This window comes from Sminthopsis crassicaudata, chromosome 5 (genome assembly GCF_048593235.1).
Source record: "Sminthopsis crassicaudata isolate SCR6 chromosome 5, ASM4859323v1, whole genome shotgun sequence".
Classification (NCBI taxonomy): Eukaryota; Metazoa; Chordata; class Mammalia; order Dasyuromorphia; family Dasyuridae; genus Sminthopsis; species Sminthopsis crassicaudata.
The window spans coordinates 164,816,179-164,829,044 of record NC_133621.1 but is presented as its reverse complement, the minus strand read 5'-3'; the positions used below and the strand labels follow the sequence as shown (position 1 = coordinate 164,829,044).

The 12,866-nt window shown below is 34.1% G+C and overlaps 1 protein-coding gene across 1 annotated transcript in view; it reads left to right on the top strand.

The window, feature by feature from the left end:
- Nucleotides 1-12,866, top strand: part of CELF2 (CUGBP Elav-like family member 2) — a 970,051-nt gene that overhangs the window by 146,550 nt on the left and 810,635 nt on the right. The gene's annotated exons all lie outside the window — the stretch shown is intronic.

Genomic DNA, 12,866 nt, shown 5'->3' with positions numbered 1-12,866 from the left:
GAGGGAGCATTTAATTTGGTGAGATCACAGATATATCTGAGTATAAAAGTTCTTTGGAAAGTATAATGGAACATAAATCCATTTTTCTATTTTCTCTATCTTTTCTAGCATTTACTACAGACCTCTGCACATAAAAGATATTTAATAAATGCTTGCCATATTCAACTGGATTCTTTAATATTTCAAAAGATCTTTTTTTTTTGATCCATTCGGGTTTGTGTTCTCACAAATTTCATGTTAGTAAGATGTTCTTAACTAGTTTTTTCCATGGATCTTAGACATTCTGGTGAAGCCAACTAGACTCTACTCAGAATAACATCTTTAAATGAATAAAAATTACATACACACATATCAGTTATATTGAAATTGTTATCCAATTTTTGAAAATAAGTTCACAGAGTTTAAATGCAGAAACTCTGCTAGTACATGAACATCATAAATTGTATGACTGTATGAAATCATCTTTTTCACTGACCAATTTTGTCATAATGAGTATCTCGAAACTTAGCTAATTGTCCCTCGAATCACACATGCTAAGTCAGCCATTAGGCCCATATTTCACCCTGTTGGAATAACTTGCCACAGTGAAACATCTTGGAACATTTTAATGGCAAATCCTATGCAAATATAAAATATTACTAAAATTATTCTCAATAATTATTATAAATATGAGAAATCATTCTCAATATTTATAATAATGTTATCTAACATCAAGTGAAGCAATGAGTCTGAGAATAGATCAGTCAATAATGTGACAAATATTTAACCCCTAACTTGATTGAATTTAGATGAAAAATCATAATAAAGAAGTAGATTGCATTCCAGGCATGAAAAAAAGATGTGAAGAGTTGAGTGATTTCACAATCACCTGAACTGTTGAACCCCAAGATCTAGATGACAGAAGAGCACAGTATTGATTTTGAAATTGAGAATAGTCAAACTAACAAACATATTTAAACTTCAATGTGATTAGAACCAGCTTTCTACTAAGCCAGGAGATGGGCAGAGTTTATTTTACTAATTTGTTTGTTTTGTTATTTTGTTATTTTTTAAAATAAAGCTTTTTTATTTTCAAAACATATGCATGGATAATTTGACAACATTGACCATTGGATACACTTGTGTTTCAGATTGTCTCCTCCTTTCCCCCACTCCTTCCCCTAGATGGCAAGCAATTCAATATATGTTAAACATGTTAAAATATATGTTAAATTCAATATGTATAAACATATTTATACAATTCTCTTGCTGCACAAGAGAAATCAGATCAGAAAAGGAAGTGAGTAAGAAAACAAATTGCAAGTGAACAACAAAAAGAATGAGAATGTTATGTTATGATCCACATTCAGTTGCTACAGCCCTCTCTGGGTGTAGATGGCTCTCTTTATCATAAGATCATTGGAACTGGCCTCAGTCATCTCATTGTTGGAAAGAATCACATTCATCAGAATTGATCATTATATGATATTGTTGCCATGTATCTCCTCCTTCTGCTCATTTCACTCAGCATCAGTTCATGTAAGTCTCTCAAGGCCTCTCTGAAATCATCCTACTGTTCATTACTTATAGAACAATAATATTCTGTAACATTCATATGTCATAACTTATTCAGCCATTCTCCAACTGATGGGCTTCCACTCAGTTTCCAGTTTCTTACCATTACAAAAAGGACTGCCACAAACATTTTTGCACATCTGGGTCCCTTTCCCTCCTTTAAGATCTCTTTGGATTTAGGCCCAATGGTAACACTGCTGGGTCAAAGAGTATGTACAGTTTGATAAATTTTTGAACATAATTCCAATTTGCTCTCCAGAATGGTTAGATCATTTCACAACTCCATCAACAATGTATTAGTGTCCCACTTTTCCCACATCCCCTCCAACATTCATCTTTGTCTTGTCATCTTAGCCAATATGAGAGGTGTGTAGTGGTATCTCAGAGTTGTCTTAATCTGCATTTCTCTGATCAATAGTGATTTAGAGCATCTTTTCATACGATTAGAAATAGTTTTAATTTCTTTATCTGAAAATTGTCTGTTCATATCCTTTAACCATTTATCAGTTGGAGAATGGCTTAGATTCTTATAAATTTGAGCAAATTCTCTAGATAATTTAGAAATTAGGCTTTTAACACAACCCTTGAATGTAAAAATAATTTCTCAATTTATTGCTTCCCTTTTTATTTTATCTTCATTAGTTTTGTTTGTACAAAACTTTTTAACTTAATATAATCAAAATTATTGATCTGGTGTTCAATTATGAGTTCCAGTTCTTCTTTGGACACAAATTCCTTCCTTCTTCACAGATCTGAGGCCATGTACTCTTTTGGTATTAATCAGAAGATAAAAGCAAATTCTTTTCCCCAAATGCTTATTGTCCCCACCAAGTAAGACCATTTAGGACTATCTTTTCCAGGCAGTAGTTCATGCTCCAAATTCTTCCTCATAATCCTTCCCCTCTCTCTCATCCATATCTATCTCTTTTGTGCTTTATTCTTTTAGGTTCTTGCTATCTCCTAAATGATAGCAAGCAAATATGATACACTAATGAATACCCAAGTATTAATTTATCAAGAACATTGGTTGAGGTATCAGATTCTCTTCTTTCTTATATTTACCCATGAGATCCTTCTCTATGATTCTAGAGAAGTCATTTAATCTTTCTGAATTTCATAGATGAAATGAGAAGAGTGCTTCTTACCCTATATACTTCACTGAGATGTTATGAGGATTAAATAAGATATAATAAAAAGGAAGTGTACAAAATGTATTTATAATCCACGTGTATCCAAATGTATCTAGATTGCTTGTATATATATAAAATGATATAATCAATATCATATTATTATTATTGCCTGCTTGGAATGCAGTTAATGTTGAAAGTCTGAGGAAGACTATTTGGAGGAGATTCTTTTGATAGAAGAACTAGTAACATAGAATGAAGAAGTCAGGAAAGCTTACATGGAATAGAAGGAGATTTTGAGGTAGATATATCAAAGGATACAGAGGATTTTAGTTGTCTGAAAGAAGTTAGGATTTCAAGAATACATAATTTGGATACTCTATTTACCTGAGCTAATTTGGTTACTCAATTTAGCGGTAATTTTCAATGATAGGTACCAATTTAACCTGGGGTTCCTTCATAAGTGGATTCCCCTGAAACATATTTCAGATTTAAGGCTTATCTTAGTTGTCTCTATTCTAAATCATAATTCATGAGCCTCCAACAATATTTTCTGTTACCAGGTGAATCAGGAAATATGTTCATTCAAAGCAAAGCACATTTAATGAGCTAATAGAACAAAATAAATGACATATAAATTTCCTGCATATACACAAGTGACTCTCTCCCAGGGGCAATTAGGTGACCTGATTGGAGTTGGAAGGACTCCTCTTCAAGAGTTCAAATGTGATCTCAGATAGGTACAAGCTCTATGATCTTGAGTAAAGTTAGCCCCTTTTTGCCTTAATTTCTTTACCTGTAAAATGAGCTGGAGAAGGAAATGAAAAACCACTCCATTTTTTTTGTCAACAAAACCCCAAATGGAGTCACAAAGAGTTGGATATGACTGAACAACAGTGCCTCTTATGTTGTCCTTGCTATTTCTTGAGGAGCTGTTGATGTCATCTGCTGATCTGATATCTTTGAGCTGATTTGTTGCAAGCTAGATGTATGGTCTTCACAATGCTGTCTCTGCTGGGCTGTTTGCTTCAGATCTACCTCTGCTCTTTGGTACAGTCTGCTAGTTTTCTGCTGAGTTGCTACTGCTGTATATCTCCTTCCCTTGTAGGGAGGAATCTCAGTTCTTTCTGCCTCAGGCCACTTTAACTAATTTTGAGACTCCAGGCCACTAGTCATACTCAACAATGCAGTAAAAACCAATGGAAGCTCTCAGGCTTAGCTTGTCTTGTCTTTTGAACTCCATTACTGTTCTTACTGTTCTTTCAACTAACACTCCTTGACCCCATTTTTTTCTATTTTATTTAGTGTGAGAAAATGTCTTTTAATCCCAATCATGTTCCTTATAGCCATGCAGATCACTCTGAAAGCATATTGAACAAGCCTGAGAGAGATTGGGTGAGGCATTTGGCCCTAGGAATAGCAGGCAATTTTTCCTAGCTGTAGCAACCAGAAAGAATCCCAGAAAGGGATCTAGAGGAGAGGGTTGGGGAGGGAGTAGAACAAGAGTGGAATAGAGAGAAAATCACTTTCTTAAACTCAAGATTGCTGAACTAGCTCTTGGGATTGTATTGGCAGCAAGTGCTGGACTGGGTAGCTGCAGCACTAGGGAGATTAACAGAGGATTTTAATGGGGCTGTAAAAATTGTTGTACGCCTCCAGTGGGGGCGATAGGATTTAATCAGGAAGCATAAAGAAACTTTCCATAACATGAACTTACATAATCTAGAAATTCTAAGTATAGCACAAAATATATGTATGTTTAACAGGAATAAACAAACAAAAGCATCATTAGTGCTGGTTTATTTGAACCAGGAAAATCCTCCCTGAAATGAAGCACATTTAGAGGCCAGTTTCTTTTCAAACAGTTCTGTCTGTAACCTTTTAAATGTCTAATTTACTTCATTGTAAATTTAAGGAATGGCCCATTTGTGCTATTCCTCTTACTAACAAAAACAAATTTAATTCATTTATTTGCCCTCCCGCAATAGTATTTAAGCTTAAACCCTTGGCTTCTTTCTACCAGTGAAAGCAATCTGTATGTACAGAAGTAGTCAAGAAACAGAGAAGACAGATCTTCTGTGAGTCACTCAAGTTTCTCCTGACCCTGCCCAATTTGAAAAAAAGTCAGCACCCCTTGATTAAGGCAGATCAGCTATCCAAAAGGATTGTAAACTCAGTCAACTCTTGATTATGCTAATAGTGGGTAATTGTATCATGGATAATTCAAAACAATAGCTAGTCTAAAAATCTTCTATTTTTGAGCATGAGGTGCATCATATAATCCTGGAGGAGGGAGGAAAATCGAACTGAAGGACCAACTTTTACAATGGACCAACTTTTACAATGATCATTACATAAACTACACTTATCAGTGCACTCTTTCCCCAAAAGAGTATTCATTTAGATTACAGCTATGGTTATATATTTACACACATATGTATATATAATATATATGTATATAATATATATGCATATATAATACATAGGCATATACACAAATGCACTGTAATCTCATTCAAATTTAAGCTTCTTGAGGCTAAAGTCAGTTTTACTTTAGCCTTTCATCCCCACTTCTTAACAAAGTACCTGACCCACCATAAGTGCTTAATATTGTAAGTGTTGATTGATGGTCGAATTTTCTTCCCTAAATTATTAATTTTCTAAGTGATGGAGATAGACAACAAAAAAAAAATGCTGAATGGAAGGAGGAAATCTGTACTCAACAATCTGACACAAATAACCACCCAAGCTCATGCAGTTAAGAGATACCTTTACAAACCTTTGGACTAGATGGTAAAAATAGTATCATCCTTATCCATAAGATGAAGGAATCATGGTTCAAGAATGTTAAGTCAGTTCCATTCAGACTCACAGACAAGCACTGGATCCTAGATATGAACCCCAATCTTCCATTTCCAAATCTGGTACTCTTTCCATTGCATCATGTTTCCACATATGAATAATGCATAGTTAACTATACATTTGTTTGTTATGATATCCTAATGTCAGTGGATTCTTGATTACCTTTTAAAAAGGAGGTAGAGGATTTTGGAAAAGTTAGTAGAAGATAAAATAGGTATATTCCATCATTATTATCATTATTGTTGTTGTTTTAATTAGGTCAGACTACATGTATTCTGTCAATTCATTCCAATGCTGTGTTCTCCTCAACAAAGTATTAGGCAAGCCTGGTCTAAAAAAAAAAGTTTTAGAAGTAAATATTTTTACCTTAATTTTTGTACCTGAAAGGAGATTCTGACAAATGTGTTCATGGTGAAGCAACTGGTAGGTTCTTTAATACTGTACTGTGCTGGTATGAAAGGTAAGGGATTAGACATTCATTCTTGTAGATAGACTCAAATCTGTTTTAAAGCAATGTTGTACAGTCTGGGGAAGCCAAAAATAGTTCCATGCAGCTTCAAAATGAGAAAAATAGCCAAGAGTACAATGAATTGGAAGTAGAATTATTTTCCATATATTTTGCAAATCTAAGCAATAGATTCCTTCATTCAAGCAATAGAATGAATGAATATCTGAGGAAATAGCCCACAGAGGAAGATTCCAATTGCTTTTCCTTGGAGCTGCTGTCTTGTATCTTTCAGAACATCATCTAATCTACATTTTCTTCTTATTTGGAAGGGGAAGAGGCCAAGATAGGGGTTAATTATTGTAATCCAAGACTTCACCATCTGAAATGGTGCCCCATCTGAAAGCACTGGCTTGAAAATACATTTTAAACATGCATTTTAATAGATGAGAAGGGAGGGTGGACTGGCATTCCATACTCTTACTGACAAAAACAGAAAAAAAATTGTGCAAAATTTTCTGTAATAGTTTATTAATGAGCTGCCATTCAATGACAGCTCAGAACACGGTCACTTCCCTTCATCAGTAATAAATTCAAGAGAAGGAAGAAGCTTTGGGGATATTTTCACAAATGAATTGTGTTTAAAAGAAATGTAGAAACTTTTTCTGGTAGAATATAGAACCTGGATAGTTTGTGTGATAGGTTGAAAGGGGTAAAAAACTTATTTATTTATTTATTTTAGAATAACAGGGTACAAATCATTCCAGCAGGATAAAACTACTTAATCTAAAATCCTTCTATTTGATTTTTTTTAACCTGGGTTACCATAAAGCCATTCATTTAAATATGTTGGGAAAAGACTTTTTTTTTCTTTTCTTTTTCTATTTTAGGGTGGGGAAAGAGTATCTATATAGCATTGGCAAAAATATCTTGAAAGCCAAGACAAATATTAGAAATATTTGATTCAGTGATTCCCTCCCTCTCTTTCTCAGCATAGAATAGTTGTGGAGATCAGGTCAGTTTCCAGAAAGTGCTTAAGATTTAGTACAAATACAGTATTTACATAACTATCAATTCCCTCTACACAAAGGTGCTCCTTGGGGATTTGCCACACTTACAAATTAGTTCCAGCCACTAAGTGAAGACTTAGAGGAGATGTGATAGCTGTCTCCAAATATTTGAAGGGCTGTCAACTGGAAGAGAGATTAGATTTATTCATTGTAACTCCAGAGGGCAAAACTGGGACTGATGGATGGAAGTTACAGGAAGATTTCTGCTCAATACAAGGAAGAACTTTCTAACAATAAAAAAGTAGGATGCATTCTTCTCTCCCTAGTTGGATGTTTGCTCATTAAAAGTAAGTAATGTTCATTCGCTGTGGCTATGGCATATAGTAGGTGATTAATAAAAGCTAATTAATTGACTGATGACAGAAACTATTCACTAAGTCATACTACATCCATCTATCATCCTTACACACAGTAAGCACTTAATAAGTCCACTTAATAAGTGAAAATGAATTGGAATGAATGGATAATTAGAGCTGGCCAAAAGTGGAATATGATGCTTTTTGATATTAAAATTCAAACAGACAAATATTAGATGGCTGACATGTCTGGGGTGTTGTGAAATGGATTTCTGAATGAAATAGAAGGTTGAAATAAGTGACCCCTAAAGTCTCTGCCAATTCTAAGATTCTATTTCCATCCAATTAGCCACCACAGAAATTTAAACCAGAGAAAAGAAAATTGGCAAACTAGTTTGCTATCAGAAAGGGGGTTGCCTTTTCTTCTTCCAAAACAAATATTTGCAGCTTCATTAGCAAACATCAGATGATAAAGGCATACTACACCTTCCTTCATATTCCATACATGTGTGACAGTATAATCTTGGCTCCCCAACTTTTGAGCTCTTATGTTCTATTTCCAGTATCATTTGCTTAACTCCTAGGAACCCTATCCCATTCAAAGTATTTACATGTGAAATTGAAATGAAACATTTACATTTCTCAATGGTCTCATAAATCTGTCTTTGCCACTGAAACAACCAAACTATGATTATTCTGATGGTCCTAAAAACAAAACAAAAACAAAGATAAAAAACAATGGAATTTATTGTTAACTTATGTTAAGCAACTAGGTGGAATAAGAGAAAAAGTTTTGTACTAAGTGTGAGAAAGATCTAAGTTCAAATCTTGCCCCAGATCCTTGTGAGCTCTGAGACCCCAGACAACCCACTTAAGCTTGCTGAACTTCAATTTCTTCATCTATTATCCAGGGGGATTAGATTTTATGGCTTCTAAGTTTTCATTTAATTCTAACAATAATACTATTCTTCTATAATTCTGTGTTCCCATAAAAAAATCCCCTTTTCCATGTTGAGACCATTTTGATCACAGAGAATAGGCACGATAGATGTGGAAAGTAGTCCAAGAAATGGAGATCGTGCTGCAATAAAAACATCAATGTTCTTTACAAAATTCTGAGAGAACATGGGGTCACACCAGACATATGAGAAATTGCAAACCCATATACCACACGTTAGGCATGCCTTTAGAAGCCTTCCTTTAATCAGTCCAAGAGACTTGGTATATAAAGCTAATACAATGAGTTATTTGGAAGGAAAATAAAACCTCAGAAGTTACTAGCCTGTAATCATGAGCCAAAAACTATTTGCATCATGCATTTGAAATGTATGATCTGTGCTGAATGTTCAGCCAACATTTTCAGGGCTATAAGTCATTTTACAAATCTGAATGTGACTAAAAGATTTGGAATATGATTTTGAGTATGAGAAATAAACACAGTGGATTGGGTAACTGTTAGGGGTTGTATTGGACTGTTGCAGACAAGGAAGTGTCTCAAGAAAACACCTGTAGCATGAAAAGACTTGAATTTAAGTTAAGAAATTGTGATTGCAGAAGCCTGGCTTTTGTTACTCATTATAAGCATACTGATAGTCATGATTAATATGTTTTAAATCACCCAGAGCAGATAGAATAAAAGACACCACAGAAATTCAACACAGAAAATGTCTGTAGAGCATGCTAGTAATAAGATTCATGAAGAAGATCATTATTATTTATTAGATCATAAAGCACCTTTCCTCTAAAAGCCTGGAAGTTCTTTCACACAGACTCCCCTGCTAAGTTAGCTTTATTTCAACTAGTCCATTTCTTGATTCTTGGCCTTGGCTCAGATTTCTGGTTGCATTATTATAGAGCAGCAATTCCCAAAGTGTGGTCTGTGAGACCCTTCAGGAGATGCACCAGGTCAAAACTAACTCCATAAGAATATTAAGAAATTATTTGCCTATCAAAGTAATTTTCCTTTTCCAACTACATAGCTATATGAGGACTGATTTTTCTTCATATAAAGCTTCATCCAAAATAAAATATCATAACAGATTGAATGCAGAAGCAGATAAGGGAATCCAGCTGTTTTCTTCTGTCAAGCATTAAAAAGATTTACGTTTTTTCAAACAACAGCCCTCTTCACATTATTGTTTATTCCCTTAGAAAATGTAGGATTTTTTAAAAATTAAAAATGTTATATATGCTAACATGTAACAGGTTTATTATTATTATTTAAATGAATTAATAAGTACTTTAAAATTGATCAGTTTTAATTTGCAATGTGGTTAATATAATCCACAAAAAGAAAATATTTATGGGGAATCTTTACTAATTTTTGAGGGTGTAAAAAAGTCCTGAGATAAAAATGTCATTGTTATGGAGAATTCCTTCATTAATGTAAAATGACTATCCCTCTGTACAATGTAAATCTGCTACTCTAACTTGGAATCTTCATGACCTGCTGTGCCAAATGGTGAGTATCAGAGGTGAGTCTTTTTGACTCCATGACCAGCCTTCATTCTAACTTTGTTCTTTATGCCATGCTGCACCAAATGTCAAATATTATACACTTGAATGTGTAGGATTCTGTGGTAGATATTTTAGAGAATACAGAGATACAAGAAATAGCAAACTTTTTATGCCACTTTTTAAGTAGAAAATTGATGCTACTGAGCCATCATCAGTAGTGCATAGGCTTTCATGTGAGTGTCCTATAATAGTAAAGGGTTACATGGAACTATTTACCGTCAGTTACCCAAACCTCCAAACCTGTGACTAAATTGTATATATTTGCAAGAAGCCTATATGGCTCATGAAACAAAGGAAAACTAAATAGTTTTTGTTTGTTTGTTTGTTTGTTTGTTTGTTTGTTTTTCAAATAGAGACAATGGGCAGCATGCTAATTGTGGAATCAGAACAACCTGTGCTGAAACTTTGCATCTGACACATGATAATTTCTGTGATCATGGACAAGTCCATTGGATCTTTCTGAACCTTGAATTCCTCATCTGTAAAATGAGTTAAATGATAGCTACGGTACCAACTTCACAAGGGTTGTTAGGAAGATAGTAATAGAAAATCTATTTATAGTCTTTGTATATATTAGAAACTATAGAAGTGTTATCATTATCAAATCTGTAACTTTGGCCACCTTGCAATACACTTTAGAGTAAAAATGTTACATTGAATATTCAATGTTCTCTTTGCTTAAATGTAGTAATATAGCTTCAAAAAGGGATCTTATTGAAGCAATTGAACAAGTGTTCAATTAGTCTAGACTATAAAAATCAATCAAGAGACATTTATTAAATACCCACACTGTGCTAAGTACGAAGGTATAAGTCCCCCCCCCAAAAAAAAAAAAAAAACAATCCTTTGCAAGAAGTTTATAATATAATGGGGAAGACAGGAAGTACATATAAAACATAACATATAGTGGGTAAATAAAAATAAAAACAAAGTAGAGAAGAAGGGGTGAGGAGGGTCAGATAAAGTCTTAAGATAATGGTGCTTAAAGTACTTCTAAAGGCTCTAGCAACCCTAGGAGATGGAGGTAAGGAAGGAGTGCATTTTAGGTATGTGAGTGTGAGGGCCAGTGCAGAGCACAGAGATGGTAGTTGGAATACTACATCCCATAATGCCTTAGTATCAAATTTGTTTCTTCATCTGTGAAATGAGGGGCTTGAACAAAGATGTCTCTCAAGTCCCCTCCAGCACTAAAATCCTCTGATCTAAGTAGGGGAGTTGTATTAAGGTAATGTTAGAACCAACATTACACTATTCTATGGCATACACATTTCACATAAATATTCGAAGGCTGCTGAATCCTAGAAGAGGTTTTCTGACCAAGGGCTATTCTATTTCCTCACTTGGTAGAACACATTTATAGCCTCAATAATACTTATAACACTGAAAATATTCAATGAAGATTCAATGTCAACCAAGCATTTGGAATGAATAATGCAAGTGCTCTTTGGTGCACCTCATCATGTGTTTTTTGTTCAGGTGTTTCCTTTTTCATTGCATTACATTTTATTTATGTAAAGAGAATGTTAAAAATAGGAAACGGCAGTAAAATGAGCTACCTGACAGTCTAACAAAATGCCTGCCACAGGAATTGTGACTTCCATTTGTAACTTAGAGGTTCAAACTACAAGTATTGAAATTACAGGTTTACTCCTTTGATAGATCTCAAAGCCAATCATCTTCTGAAAAACAGCAAGTGTTTTTCATTGATTTTGATTCAAACCCCTCTAAAGCATCATCTAAAGCATTTTTTTAAAACTTACATAGATCTGTGATCTCTTTGCTAGAGCTATTCCTGCCAGCAGTGCAGATCATCTCTCTTTCCATCCTTGTCCATTGCCAATAAATCTTCCATAACAAAGCCACACAACATGTTTGAGACTTTTCCCTTATTCTGCAAGGAAACCAATGTGAGAAATAGACTGCCTACTGCCTTTCATTCTTGTTTCACAAGAACAAATTTTTTGCTATTTTTAGGCATAAGCGCCCCAATAAGATATGAGAATGACTTTTATTGCATGCAATATGCACCTAGTATATGCTAGTTATTATGCTCAGACCTTTACAAATATCATCTCATTTGATTTTCACAACAATCCTTGGAAGTAGGTGCTATTATTCTTATCCCCATTTAACAATTGAGGAGTCGAAGAGTAATATAGTGACTTGTTTAGGATCTCAGTTAGTAAATGTCTGAAGTTAGATTTAAACTCAGATCTTTCTGACTCCAGTTACTGTACTCTATTTACTGTTATATTTTCAGTTTCAAAACATAAGGAAAGAGGATTCAAAAGTATAACACACATATGAGATAAATTATTTGCTGTAGTTAGGCAAGAATAAGACTCTAGACATTGAAGCAACTCAAGGGGTTCAGGGATTATTTTCTCTTTTTCTTTGCATCTTCAACAGTTGGCACCTTGCATGGCACATAGCAAGTTCTTAATCCTGCCAATTGATTAATTGATTTTCATTGCATATAAAACTGTACATAATCATTAGTTGTACAGTTAAGGCTTTATTCCTACCTTCCTTCTTACTTGGAAAATCTTGATTATAGCTCTAGAGCTGGAAGAAACTCAGACATCTCTTGATTTAACCTCTTCATTTTCTAGATCTTGGAATTAGACAGAAACTGTGTTTGGGAATTTCAAATGTAGAGTGATTCTTTGATTTAGATAAGAAGGAACACTTTTTGAACACCAAAGTGTTTACTTTCAGATCATCGGATTAATACTGGCTCTAGAAACACTGATTTATCCTCAGTAGCTAAACTTTCATTACTCTAGGCAAAAACAACACCCCAGGCTAAGAGTATCCCTCTGGAAATACAATTAGCTCCCAGATAAAATTAGACACTACTGACATCCTTTTTTTTTTTTTTTTTTTTTTTTTTTTTTTTTTTTTTTTAAATCATAGAGCTTGGAGGGTAAAATAGATGAGGTAGTCAAACTATTTTATCATCCTCCTTAATGGTAGTTCTTTAAGAAAAGACTTA